The 13367-nt window shown below is 36.6% G+C and overlaps 1 long non-coding RNA gene across 1 annotated transcript in view; it reads left to right on the plus strand.

Annotated features, from left to right (window-relative positions):
- LOC129046182 (uncharacterized) overlaps positions 1 to 13020 on the plus strand; it is a 479920-nt gene extending 466900 nt beyond the window's left edge. Inside the window, exons 16-17 of the long non-coding RNA XR_010407143.1 lie at positions 4468 to 4656; positions 11216 to 13020. This is a non-coding gene — a long non-coding RNA (uncharacterized LOC129046182). The remainder of the gene's footprint in view (positions 1 to 4467; positions 4657 to 11215) is intronic.
- The last annotated feature ends 347 nt before the right edge of the window (positions 13021 to 13367 follow it).

The following is a 13367-nucleotide window of genomic DNA, read 5'->3' on the forward strand; positions in this document are numbered from 1 at the left end:
ATCTTAAGCAGGGTCTACACCGAGCACGGAGCCCAACACAGGGCTCAATCTCACAACCCTGAGATCATGACCTGAGCCGAAATCAAGCGTCGGACATTTAAGCAACTGAGCCGCCCAGGCGCCCCACGTGTCTATTTTTTTGTTTTGTTTTGTTTTTCTCATTTATTTTCACAATCCATTTTGGTATTTTTATGGTATAAATTTAGACTTTAATACATAGAATGCTGAAGTGGACAGTGTTGAATTTTTCTACTCCGGAATACTTTCTTCTAGAAAGAGGACGCTCTTGCAGAAAGAGCATGTTGTAGAAAGGGCACCTCTCTTTTCCTTTACCCACACTGCTTCTCCTTCCTCCGTTCCTCATCACTGGCCCTTCCCCAGCCATGTTGTTTTGATTGCAGTTGCCAAGCACAGGACCTTCTCCTTAGGCACAGGTGTGGCCACTTGGCCCAGACTGGGCCACCTGCCCACAGTGCTTGGTCCAAGTGAGGGCACAATCCCCAAGGTAGATCAAAGGGCTCGTCCCACAGATTGCATTAATTACAGCTGGTGCAAGGTTCCGAGGACACAATCCAATAGCAGCTGCAGATATAGTCCAGTCTTGGAACGGCTAATCCGCTGGAGCACTTTTTGTGCCTGGTTTGCTTATGCGCTTTCTAATGTTACTGAGGTTTGATAATATGAACCAACAAACTTCCCACTTTTATTCGAGTTCAGTTTTGAGCCCTAGAAACTGAAAGAGACACCATTAGACTGTTAGAAGCCTTAGCTTTCACATCTTGGACATTCTTTTTTTTTTTTTTAATTCAATTCAATTCAATTTTATTTTTTAAACTGCAGATTTTTTATTAAAGTATAATTACCATACAGTGTTATATTAGTTTCAGGTATACAATACAATGATTCAACAATTCTATACATTTTTCAGTGCTCATCAATATGTGTACTCTTAATCTCTTTTTATCTATTTCACCCAAGTCTTGAACATTCTTGAAGATTGGTCTAGAAGAGCTCAAATTCACTTCCAATTTATTCCATTTTATTGCCCTTTAATTCTTTTGTTTTCAGGAGAAAAGTTTTACTTTTCTATTTTCTTTTTTCATACTTGGATGCTAAAATTATTTTGTGTAATTCTGCACTAAGATGCAATACTTGTCAGTAGCGAAGGAGCAAAACTGAAAAATGTTTAGAAAGTGTGGAATGAGTATTCTGTGCCATGAGCACGTTTGTAGATCCAAAGTTCAAAAGTAACTCTGGCATTAGCTGTCATTTCCTAACTTTTACACATAAAGAAAATAATGTTCAGGGGCCTTATTTTTAGTGGCTTAAACTTTGAGGTTCATCTGTGTTCAAAGTAATTACCTGAAATAATTTCTCTAATTCACTCCTTCTCCTAGTATTAACATTAAAATATAAGCTAGAAAGGGAGGAAAATTATGTAACTGGGATGCTTTACATATCCATAGATATTAATAGTTATTTATAGCTCATATTTGTAGCATAGTCTTAGCTACTGTTCTTCAAATAACATTTATCAACATTGAATTGTTTATCTAAAAAGATATTTATAGAGAATTAACATGAGCTGTTCTCCTATATAAGAAATCTTGAGACGACTTTAGAAAGCTCTGTATTTATTCTAGATCTGATTTCATTATGCCTGGAAGAAAACATTAATTGATAGCTTTATTCAATATGTAAAAATTACTCGTTCTTCAGTGTTTGCTATACCTCCAGAGGTACAAAGTAAAGTTGAAGAGCAAGGAGCAGATGGACAACAGCCATTTCAAAAAGAAGAATAGGACAATAAAGGAGGGCAATAATATATATCATGATATATATAATAACAAAGAATAATAATATTGGCTATGGTTTTTCTCAGGATTCAGAACTTCTGAGAAAAAATACTCTGATTTCCTTAAAATTTTGAAATGCAATTATAGGTAAAGAAGCTGCAGAAATCAAATTGGGTTCTTTTTGGGTTATCTAAACACATAATTTTGGAATCTAATACATCCTTTGGGATCAAAAGAGTCATTAAGAAGCCATTTAGCTATAAGAAATATCAGCAAGAAAGCATTGAATCCAGATGGTTATAAAGTTTCATTTTAGGAAATATTCAGTGATAGAGTATATCCAATTTTAAATGAGAGTTGCAAATAGGCAGTAAAGTTATTTCATCTTAATTTAGTAAACATTTTCCTTCTTTAAACTGAAGCAAAAACTCCAAGATGTGAATTTCCAAAAAGGTCAGTTTATAATTTAACATGAATCCAGTAACCTTTACAAAAAAATTATTGGATTTTTTTAAATATGTAAGCAAAAGAGAATTGAGATAGACTCATTTTTGCAAAATGAGAAGACTCATTTTGGTCCATTTCTCTTCTCTCTGCATTGGAAAAGAGTATATGTCCAAGAATGTAATAAAATGTATCTCCTTCAGACATAAAGATGATATGAATAATACTGATGGTTTTGTGGGGTAATCTGTCTGAACGTACAGGATTGGAGGACAGTACCTTAGCAGTCAAGTTATCTTTGGTATGATAAGGAAAACTTTCCAGTCATGATTTTGATAGTTTCTTAAAGCAGCTGACAGTGTATTCTTATGAACTTATAATTTTACCTAAGGAAGTCTAGTGTACATCTCTTATTTTTGCCACCCAGCATCCACTTCCCCTTCCTTCTGATAATGAGCCATTGTAACCCCCACTTCCCTCTCCTCACTCCATGGGCTTCAAGGAAGGAGTGAAAGAGCAAAATCAAGAAAATAGCAAATTCCATCCACTTGATCATAGTGCTTGGTTCAGGGATAGACCTATGATCTACATCTGGCCAGCCGGGGCCAAGGAGAGTCAATCTGGAACTATCGGTACAAACTGACAATAAAGGTGAGTCTGAAGTTAGTCTACCCTAAGTTGTTCAGGTATCTAAGCCAATATATTTTCTTTTTAAAAAATTAAGTTAGGAGTTCATATTGGATTTTCTATTGAGAGCAGTAGACAGAGTTCTTACTGATACATGATATGAGAATAGAAATCAACCAGGGAGCTTGTTAAAGTTACAGATTCTCAGACTTATCCCAGACCAATTGAATCAGTATCTCTACAATAGGAGCCTAGGATTTATTATTTTAACAAGAGTTCCAGGTGGATTTTTTAATCACAGTTTGTGAAACACTCTCTTAAGGAATTTCTTAGAAGTAGCCATTGAATGTTATTCAATTTGGTGATAAAAAGCACAGAACAGAAGTGGGTTTAGGACTCAATTTTTCACTAAATAGGTGACTTATGGCAAAATAAAGTAGCAGTTCAGTGTTTCTCACCAACAAAGTAGCAATAATAGTGTTTCACACATCAAAGTGTTGTTTTGCGTAGTAAACAAGATAAGGTATACAAGGTTCTTAACACAGCATGTTGAATATATCAGGTATTTAATTTCATTAGTGTTTATTATATTATTGAATTTATTATCAGCATAAGTCAAACTCTGTGCAACATTGGGAAACAGCTCAAATTGAGGAGACTTGAGTCATACTTTCACTATTGAGAGTAAATCAGATAGAACTGAACAAAGAGTTATACCCAACATTGATAAATCTATGAATTAGGTTATTTAAAAAAGTATTTGGGTCTTGACTTTACATGGTACTTTATTTTTCACAGTTGATAAAGCAACAAATTAAATTAATTAATTCATTCTATAAATTCATTCATTCATTCAGTTTTTGTCAGTTTGATCTCCATGTGCAACATGAACAGGCCTTTGGTCTACAAAATACATTTGAGAAGGGCAAAAAGTTTGTTTGAAAGGAATCACATTTCATAACTTCAGCTTCAGGGAGGGTCCCAATTTGACACAAGATGATCCAGAGGAAGAAGAAGTATTGTTTCTTTGCTGTGAAGTCTGGCCTAGAAGTCTTCCCTTGCACTTAGATAAATGTGAGAAAACTGGGGTAAAATTTTCATTTTATTTTACCGTGTATCAGGGTAAGCACTATATTATCATAACAGCTGGCTACAGAATTCCTTCTATAGAGGAAATAGTTTTTAGAGAGAAAGAACCTTAATTAACTGCTTGGGTTAGGAGGTAAAGTCTAAAACTCTGTCAGCAATAGGCTGAACAACAAAAGTCAGTAATAATTCACTGAAGGAAAGAATGGGAGGAATTTGTATGTCTGCTCTTGGAAGAAAGACTAGAACAGAATGGAACAGAGAGACAAAGAAGCGGAGGGAAAGAGAGAAGTCTGAGAAACTTCAGGGACTTTAAGGACAGGGACTGCACGGTTTCTGGGTCGGTGGAACTTTCCCTCTGAGAAAATGGCTGAAGAACATTTTTACATTGGACTTTTTGCATTGCTACAACTAATGCAAAACCCACTTCCACCCTTTCTGTTCCTGTCTTCAACCCAATCTCAAGTAAAGTCTGCTACTTACACTTCTATGTTTTTGTTTTGTTTTTTATAAGGAAATAGTTGAGTCAACGAGATAGCCAACAGAATCTGGTTGTACAAGAACCTGAGCTGACGTTTCCCACTCAACCGCTCTGGAAGTTCACAGAAACTTTAAGGAAGGCCTTGAATCCTAATCGTATATGGGATTTCTGGTAAAATCCCCTACAGATGCTTCCACTTACTTATATTTTAGATCTCGAAGGGTGAGTAGATCACAGTTTCCTGGGTACCAGTATTGATAATGAATACCACTGAAGCTTTGTAAGCTATAAAATAGCACTTTATAAAAATAAAGTGTTTTTATATATGGTATCTGATGTGATGCACATAAGAGATTTGTGAGATAGGCAAGCCAGATACTATTATCCTTGTGTTATAGACAAAAATATAGGGAAAAAAAAAAACAACAACCTCAAACTCAGAGAAATTAGGCATTTGTTCAAAGCCCAGTGTCCAACAACCCTAAGGTTACTGCTTTTGGCTGGGATCTGTATCATTCCAGATTCATCCTCCCAGTGGCCGAACCTGAGCTCATCTTCTGGACAATAACCAAGGACCCTCATTTATGCCATACCTTTAAACACTTGAACCCAGCCTGTCTGTGAAGTAACATTGAACACTCCATCTCCTTGTCTCCACCAAGATATCTCCTTTAATCTCTTTGGACTTGGCATTTGTCTTTTTAAAAATTTATTTGTTGCATTTTAGACTTCATGGTCTTGTAGGAACTGAGCTTTACTCAGTCCTGCCATATTGATTTCATGTAGCTGCTATAACAAGTTACCACAAATTAAGTGGCTTAAAACAACAGAAGTGTATTCACCCATAGTTCCGTAAGCCAGAGTCTGAAACTGAGATTGAAATCAAAGTGTTGGCAAGGATGCACTCCCTCCAAAGCCTCTGGGGAGAATCCATTCTCTCCCTCTTCCAGCTTCTAATGGCTGCCACCATTCCCTGGTTTGTGGCTACATCACTGCAATTTCTGCATCTGTGGTCACATTGCTTCCTTCTATTCTATGTCTGTCTCAGAATTCCCTCTGTGTTTCCTTTATACGGACACTTGTGATTTCATTTAAAGTCCATCCAAATAATCCAAGATAGTCTCCCCATCTCAAAACCTTTAACTTAACTACATTGACAGAGACCCCATTTCTACTCCATACAAGGTAAAATTTTAAGGTTGTAGGTGTTAGGATCTGGTATATTAGGATTGTCACCATGATATCAGCTTATTACATTCTATCCTCTTGAATAAAGCTACTGCATGTCCTTTTGCCTTTGGTTCTAAAGAGTCCCATTTCCTGCGCTAAACCAGGGCAACCCTGTCAAGCAACACTCTCTGGAGTGTTTAATTATTGTACATAGCCTGAAGGTCTTTTTCTTAAATCATACAGCTATTCACTCTGAAAATTTATGGCACAGATGAATTTGATTTGGAAGTTGCTCAATTTTCTAGAAGAATCTTTATGAGTGATTTTGCAGTTCATTTTTCAAAGCACTTAAGATCCAGTTACCCTTCCAATTACTCCCCCTTTTTCTGCTGTTCTTCATAGTATAACTTCTTCACAATTATTGTACATGCATTATATTTACTTCATGAGTTCCCATTCCATTTACGATCCATTATAATCTGACTTCCACCATTGCCCTTTCAGTTTCACTGAAACTGCTCTTAATTTAGTCACCAATAGCTAGTATGACTATATAAACTATCATCCAAATGAAGATATTTTGAAAGTGAACATAGACACTATGTTATGTTAACTACTATTCTAGAAATTAACTACATGAGGGCACAGTACAGAAACTGGGCTATCCCAGGAAAACTAGGGGGACTGGTTACCCTTTGTATGATCTTCACATTGATAAATTCAATACACACTATTTTATCTTTGCCTTACCCAGCTTTCTACCAACTTATTAACACAGCTGAAACCTTCCTCTGTTTCCAATGCTTTTTCTCTCTTCTTCTGCCATACCAATGTTTTTTTCTGTTATTTTCCTCTATAGAAAACTCCTGAATTTCCCCCCCATTTTTGCTTGTCATTGGCCACCCTTCATAAGCCTGCTTACCTGGTTGCTCCTTCTCTACCCAAAGGCCCAACTTTCTCTCTCTGCCATGCATATTCCTATGGTTTTAGATGGCATTCACATATTGGAAACCTCTTCATTTATGTCTCCAGGCCTGATCTTTATGTGTTCCCAGATTCAAATATTTGTCTACATTTTGATATCTCCTCTTGGATAGCACACAGGCTCTTTAAAAATTACACTTTTATTTCCCTATGTATACACCATACCAAAACTGTTTCTCTCCCAATCTGCTGTATAGAGAAAAAGTTACTACCAACTTAAAAGTGTAAACCAGAAACCCACCCCAACCTGTCCATTTGCATATGTGCTTATTTCTACCTCTAAAACACAGTTCAAATGTTCATTTCTATCTCATCACCACAATTGAATCAACCATCAAACCTTTCCTGCAGATTTTTTTTTCATTTTTGCTACTTGGAATTCATTCTCTAAACAATAGCCAGATTGATTTTTAATGCACACACACACACACAAATACATCTGACATATTATTTTTGTAAACATTAAATTAATAAAATTTCTATTCACTGTAAATCTTGATGCCTTGTGGCTTCATAACCATTGACCAAATGGTTTCAGTGCTTCAGAGGAAATGAAGATACTGATATAATACACAAATAGTGAAGATTTTCAAGATATGACATAAGAAGAATTGTCACCAAACCTGAAAAGTAAGCAGAAAGTTTCTATTAGACAAGACATGGCATATCAGCAGGTAAAGGTAGAAGTTAAATCTAAGGGTTCTGGCACAACTCTATGAGGTAAAACCTGTGGGCAAGGAGGCAAAGGCTGTTAGAAAATCTAGACAAGTAAGGAGTGAGGCCAAAACCAGAGGACTCTTATTTGTTGTGGCCTACAACATTCTTGGAAGGGAACATCCCAGAAGCCTGGCCACTACTACAGAAAAAAAGCAGTGTCTTGTGCAAGGAGAAAGAGTACTGGGGATACCACTTATATACAGCAAGTAGGGAGCCCAGTTATTCCAGTATGCTCTCAGCAGGGCGTTTAGCAGATACCTAAGTTGAGAGCTGAGTCTACCTTAGGATCATCAAGGGCAAAGGAGAACTGGCTTTTAGATAGAAGTTATGTAGTGGATAAAGAAGATGTGGTATATATATACAATGGAATATTATGCAGCTATCAAAAGGAATGAAATCTTGCCATTTGCAATGACATGGATGGAACTAGAGGGTATTATGCTAAGCGAAATAAGTCAGTCAGAGAAAGACAATTATCATATGATCTCACTGATATGAGGAATTTGAGAAACAAGACAGGATCATAGGGGAAGGGAGGGAAAAATGAAACAAGACGAAACCAGAGAGGGAGACAAACCATAAGAGACTCTTAATCTCAGGAAACAACTGAGGGTTGCTGGAGTGGTGGGGGGGGTAGGAGGGATGGGATGGCTGGGTGATGGACATTGGGGAGGGTATGTGCTATGGTGAGTGCTGTGAATTGTGTAAGACTGATGAAATAGTAAGACTGAAACAAATAATATGTTATATGTTAATTAAAAAAAAAAGTTACATAGTGGACAGCCTAGTTAGGGGCCAGGTGGAAGACAAGGCTGAGACCCAGAGATTTAATAGTGCCAAAAAAAAAAGCTTAGATTGGGCCAAATCAGTGAGGAGAATCATGGGATTCTACTGTGCTGAGAGAAAAGATTCTCAGTGTCTCCAGATGCAAACCTTGGTGCTAAAAGCCAACAGAGTTCCAAGAGATGAGATGGAATAAAGGGTCACTCACTGGAAGCAGAGAGGATCCATATTTGGTCAAGCACAACATGAGAACATACCTGCTTCCCCAGAAGCCATCTTGGGAAGGATTGGCAATGGTAGGGAACTTTGGGAAGAGAAACAAAGCTGTGGCAGGGAGTTAGAACTTTGAATTTAGTGACTTTATCCAAAAGGACTTAGTAAAATAGAAAGAAGCTGCTTTAAATGAAAAAGAAATAACAGACTCCTTTCATTGGCAAGATTGAGCTTTATCTCACGACCCAATAAGAATTGGGAACATGAGCAAGACAGAAGCAATTATAGACAATAAAAAACGCTACATAATCTTGCACATCTGAGGTAGTGTGCTCATTTTTTTATCCTGATACATATAAACCAGATTTTAATTCTCTTCTTTGTGCCTTCAATTGGCTATTATTTCCTTTGGAATCTAAACTCAATAGCAAGCACTGCACAGTGTGATTTGGCCTAGTTCTAAATCCTTAATCTTTTCATTCTATTTTTCTTCCTGCTCAGTGAAATGCAACTGCACTAACCCTCTGTCCAGCCCTTGGATAAGCCAAGCTCTTTTCCCAACCTGGGCCTTTGCTCAGTTTTCCCCTTTCTGGAATGTTCTATGTTCCCAATATTCACACGGATGGCTCTTTGGTATTCTGTGGTTTCAGTTTAAATGTTACCTCTATGATGACGTCTTTCCCTATCTAAAATAAATGTCTCCATCCCCCATCAATAATTGTGGATAATTCCTAAAGATATACTATTTCATATCATAATCTTATTTTGTAGCACTCCTTACAATTATTGCACCTATCTGTTCTTTGTCCCCACAAGTAAATTATAAACTCCATAAGGGCAGCAATCATATTCATACTGGTCACTGCTGCTTTTCCAGTACCAGCTCAGTCATTTGTACATAGTAAGTATTCAACAGACATTTGTGGATGAAAAACTAAATATTCCATTTTCAATGTTTCCTTATTAGTTACAGAATTAAGTTAAATATCTTATATCACCATTACATAACTTCCGTTGACTTTGTAAATATACTTCCTACTTTTTTCCACAATCCATATACTTAACAAAAAACCCTGAGATACTTATTAGTTCCAATTTTTGTCCTGTAAATTCTTACCTTTGTATCTTTTTGCTTATATAACTTTTTTGATCTGAATAGTCCTTTTCAATCTCTGAAGATTTTAGTCTTATTTATTATTTAAAGTTCTTCCCACATACCACTTTCCCTATGAGGCTTCTATCAGCCTTTGTTTGATGCACTGTAATCTGATGGAATTTTATCTTTACCTATCTAAAACTATGTGGGGTGTATGGGTGGCTCAGTCGTTAAGTGTCTGCTTTTGGCTTAGGTAATGATCCCAGGGTCCTGGGATCAAGCCCCACATTGGGCTCCCTGCTCCTTGGGAAGCCTGCTTCTCCCTCTCCCACTCCCCCTGCTTGTGTTCCTCCTCTCACTCTCTCTCTCTCTCTCTCTCTCTCTCTCTGTCAAATAAATAAAATCTTTAAAAAAGAAAAAAAAATAGAACTGTCTCATCTGAACTATCCCCATGTATATATGTATGTATGTATATAGACACACACTTTTTTCTTGTCTGTTAGTGGATAAATACATAAGATGCATGGATTTATTCTTTGGTTCATTGGTTCGCTTAGTACTATGTCTTTCATGTGAATAAAAGCACTAAATAAATACTGGATATATATGTTAAAAAAAAGGAAAATTATTTTTAATAGTACCATCCTTCTGTAAACTGCTTTTGACATCAGCATGCATGCTATAAATAATACCTAAGAAGTTAAAACCACTCCCAAACCATAAATTTGCTAAATTCCCATCTATATCTTTTTTTTTAAGAGTTTATTTATTTATTTGACAGAAAGAGAGAGAGCACAAGCAGGGGGAGCAGCAGAGGGAGAGGGAGAAGCAGGCTCCCCACTGAGTAGGGATCCCGACGTGGGGCTCGATCCCAGGTGCCTGGGATCATGACCTGAGCTGAAGGCAGCTGCTTAACCAACTGAGCCACCCAGGCGCCCCCCCATCTATATCTTTTAAAACATCTAAAAATCTTCATAATTATTAAAGGGAAAGATTGAGTGCAGAGACAGAAGGAACAGAAGTAGCATGTTTTAGGCTTTTGCCAAGTACTAGATATTGTACTAAGAACTTCATTTACATTGTCTAATTTTAATTTAAGCCTACAATATCTCTATGAAGTAAATGTGATGTTAATTTTTTGAAACATCCGATTTAGGGAAGAACTAGGAATAATCCACGACAAATATAGAGTCATATTTGCAAAATTAAAATGCCACTGTTGCTGAGAGTTCCACACCAAAGAACAGTTTTCAGTTGAATAAAAAGAGAAGTAGCTGAGGGAATCCACCACAGATTTAAAGAATATTATAAGAATTAATCCTTAAGAAATACTAAGGTGAAAAATTGTTCTACCAAAGGGTATTTTGTCAAACTCACATAAAGAGTCAGAATAGATATTAGCAAAGACAGGGAAATTAAAGGACTGTCATTAATTTATAAAGAGGAATGTTAATTAAAACCCAAAAGGAATCTGGGAAAAATTACTTCCGTTATTTATTTCAAGAAATCTTTTGAACTGCTAATGAGAACATTTGGATTATCTCAGGAATAATTGCTTAGTGTTTATTGTATCAAATTATGAATTTCTAAAGTTAAGGTGAAGGAGAGAGATTAGTCACAGATGAAAGAAAAAAATAATGTAGCAACACAGAAATAAGAAATTGGTAAATAAAATATAGGTTAAGCTTAGACTTGGGTAAATAGAAAGTAGGATAAAGCATAGGCACTTAAAAAAAAACACCTAGGGTTCAACAGTTACAATGGCATCTGGAGATTTGCCCCTTATGGCAAATCTTGCTTTCCCATTATTACATCTAGGGATTCAGAAAACGGATGCTTGAAGAAAGGAGGGAGAAGAGGAAGAAGAAGGCATTATTACTGAGAAGCTGGACTTCTCTACAGAATCCAGGAAGGTTTTTTTTTTTTTCATGGACTATAAGGCCAAGAAAATGTTAAGAAAGTGCAATAGATGGACCATGCTCACCATATTGCCAGTGATCTCCTGCAAACGGATCTTCGGTTCACAAGAGAAAAGTTTATGCCAACCACAAATCCCGGCCAGCATCACTCTCATGGCCTCAAAACTCATCAGGCACACAACAGTTATTTATTCCTCCCTCTGATCTCTCTCCACTGCATTCATTTGTTATTGCAAACTGCCAGAACAGAACTCAGCAGAAAGGATAGAGAAACGAATGACCTTGGGTCACTTCTCATGTCTACGGCATTCTTGGTAGAGGTTGAGGTAGAGAGGAGATGGGGCATCTGTTTCTTCTTGAGTTTTGCTCATTTTCATGTACTCCAACTGGCACTGTAAGAGTTGGGTAGACGGAAGGGAAGACCCTAGATGAAAGCCAGGAGAGAGCGACAGCTTCGCTGGGACCTGTGGACAACCGGCTGGCTCTGTGCTCAGGAAGAAGTCTCACAGAGCACAAGGGGTCATAAAATGGGGCCACGAGCCATTCACACACACAGACGGTTGACACACATTGGCCTGGATGGATTTTCCTTCACCTCAGAGTAAATAGATAGATTAAGAATACTTAAATCTAAAATAAAGATAAGAACAAGCTGAAGTAATGAGACATAATGGGCTTATAGGATAATTCTTTTACAAAACCAGAAGGAGTTTCTTTCAAAGAAAACTGGCATTTTTCAAGTGTACAAAGAAATATGGGCTCTCTGAAACAGAATTGGAATACAATCAAGAGAGAATGGGATGGGATAAAAAAGACAAAGTGAGGAAATAAGAAGATGGGTAAGAAAAGGAAAAGTCACAAGGAAATTAAAAATGCAATTGCAGAATTAAAACCATTAATGGAGGAAGAAAAGACAGATTTAGCTTTACAAACATGGAATCAGTATGTGAATGCAACCGAGAGGCTGTGAATAATGTTTAGGAAAAGAGTAATGCATGAAAGAAGTGAGGAAGTGGAATGATAGGATGGAAATTGGGAAGAATTTTTAAGAATTGTAGGTACACCATTAAAACACATCAGAATAAGTGAAACAGACAAGTGATTAATAAATTGAAGAAAATTTCCATGAAAGAGAGGCAATGTTAACCTTTCTGGATTTTGGCTCTGAGTGGACCTCTCTGACATGCCACCTTCCTTCAGACCTGCACACATATTAATGCAATTTACTATCTATCTAACTATAGCATCATAGGGTATTTAAGATAGAGAATATTTCATTCTTTGACCACTCCAAAAATCTCTTCCATAAAGATTTTTGCAATGCAGAGAGTAATTAATCTCTTAGCCTTCTCCTTTCTAGGTCAGACACCAGTAATCCATTTTATTTTTTCTTCAAATAACCAGTTTTCTATGGAAGTAATCATTTGTGATAGTCTTCTATGGTAGCACAACATTCTTTTGTAAGATATGATTACATCAGTTGAATATGGTAGTGTAAAATGTGTGAGAGAAAATAGACTGTGGTAAATATGTTGCTTCTATTTCTTGCAGATCAATCTCTTTTAACATTTTGGTGTTAACATATTTATATTTCAGGAGTCAAAGAATAAATATCAGCATTTATAGCAGATGGCTCTGGAATATCCTTATTTGGAGATTTTTTAAAAATTGTGCTAAAATATACATAACATAAAATTTACCTTTTTAACCATTTTAAGTGTACAGTTCAGTAACATTAAGTACATTCATGTTGTGCAACCATCATCACTATCTATCCCCAGAACCTTTTTCATCCTCCAAAACTGAAACTCGATACCAATTAAGCAATTATTTCCTATTCCCCTATTTTCCTAGCCAATGGCAACCACCATTCTACTCTGTCTCTATGGATTTGACTACTCTATCTACCTCATATAAATGGAATTATACACTATTTGTACTCTCTTGACAGGCTTATTTTACAAAACATAACGTCTTCAAGTTTCACCCATGTTGTAGTCAGAATGTCCCTCCTTTTCAAGGCTGTGTAATATTCCACTGTATGCATAGAC

The sequence above is a fragment of the Mirounga angustirostris genome, unplaced genomic scaffold, assembly GCF_029215605.1.
Source record: "Mirounga angustirostris isolate CCGP_5_RB_7025 unplaced genomic scaffold, mMirAng1.0.hap1 SCAF_14, whole genome shotgun sequence".
Taxonomy (NCBI): Eukaryota; Metazoa; Chordata; class Mammalia; order Carnivora; family Phocidae; genus Mirounga; species Mirounga angustirostris.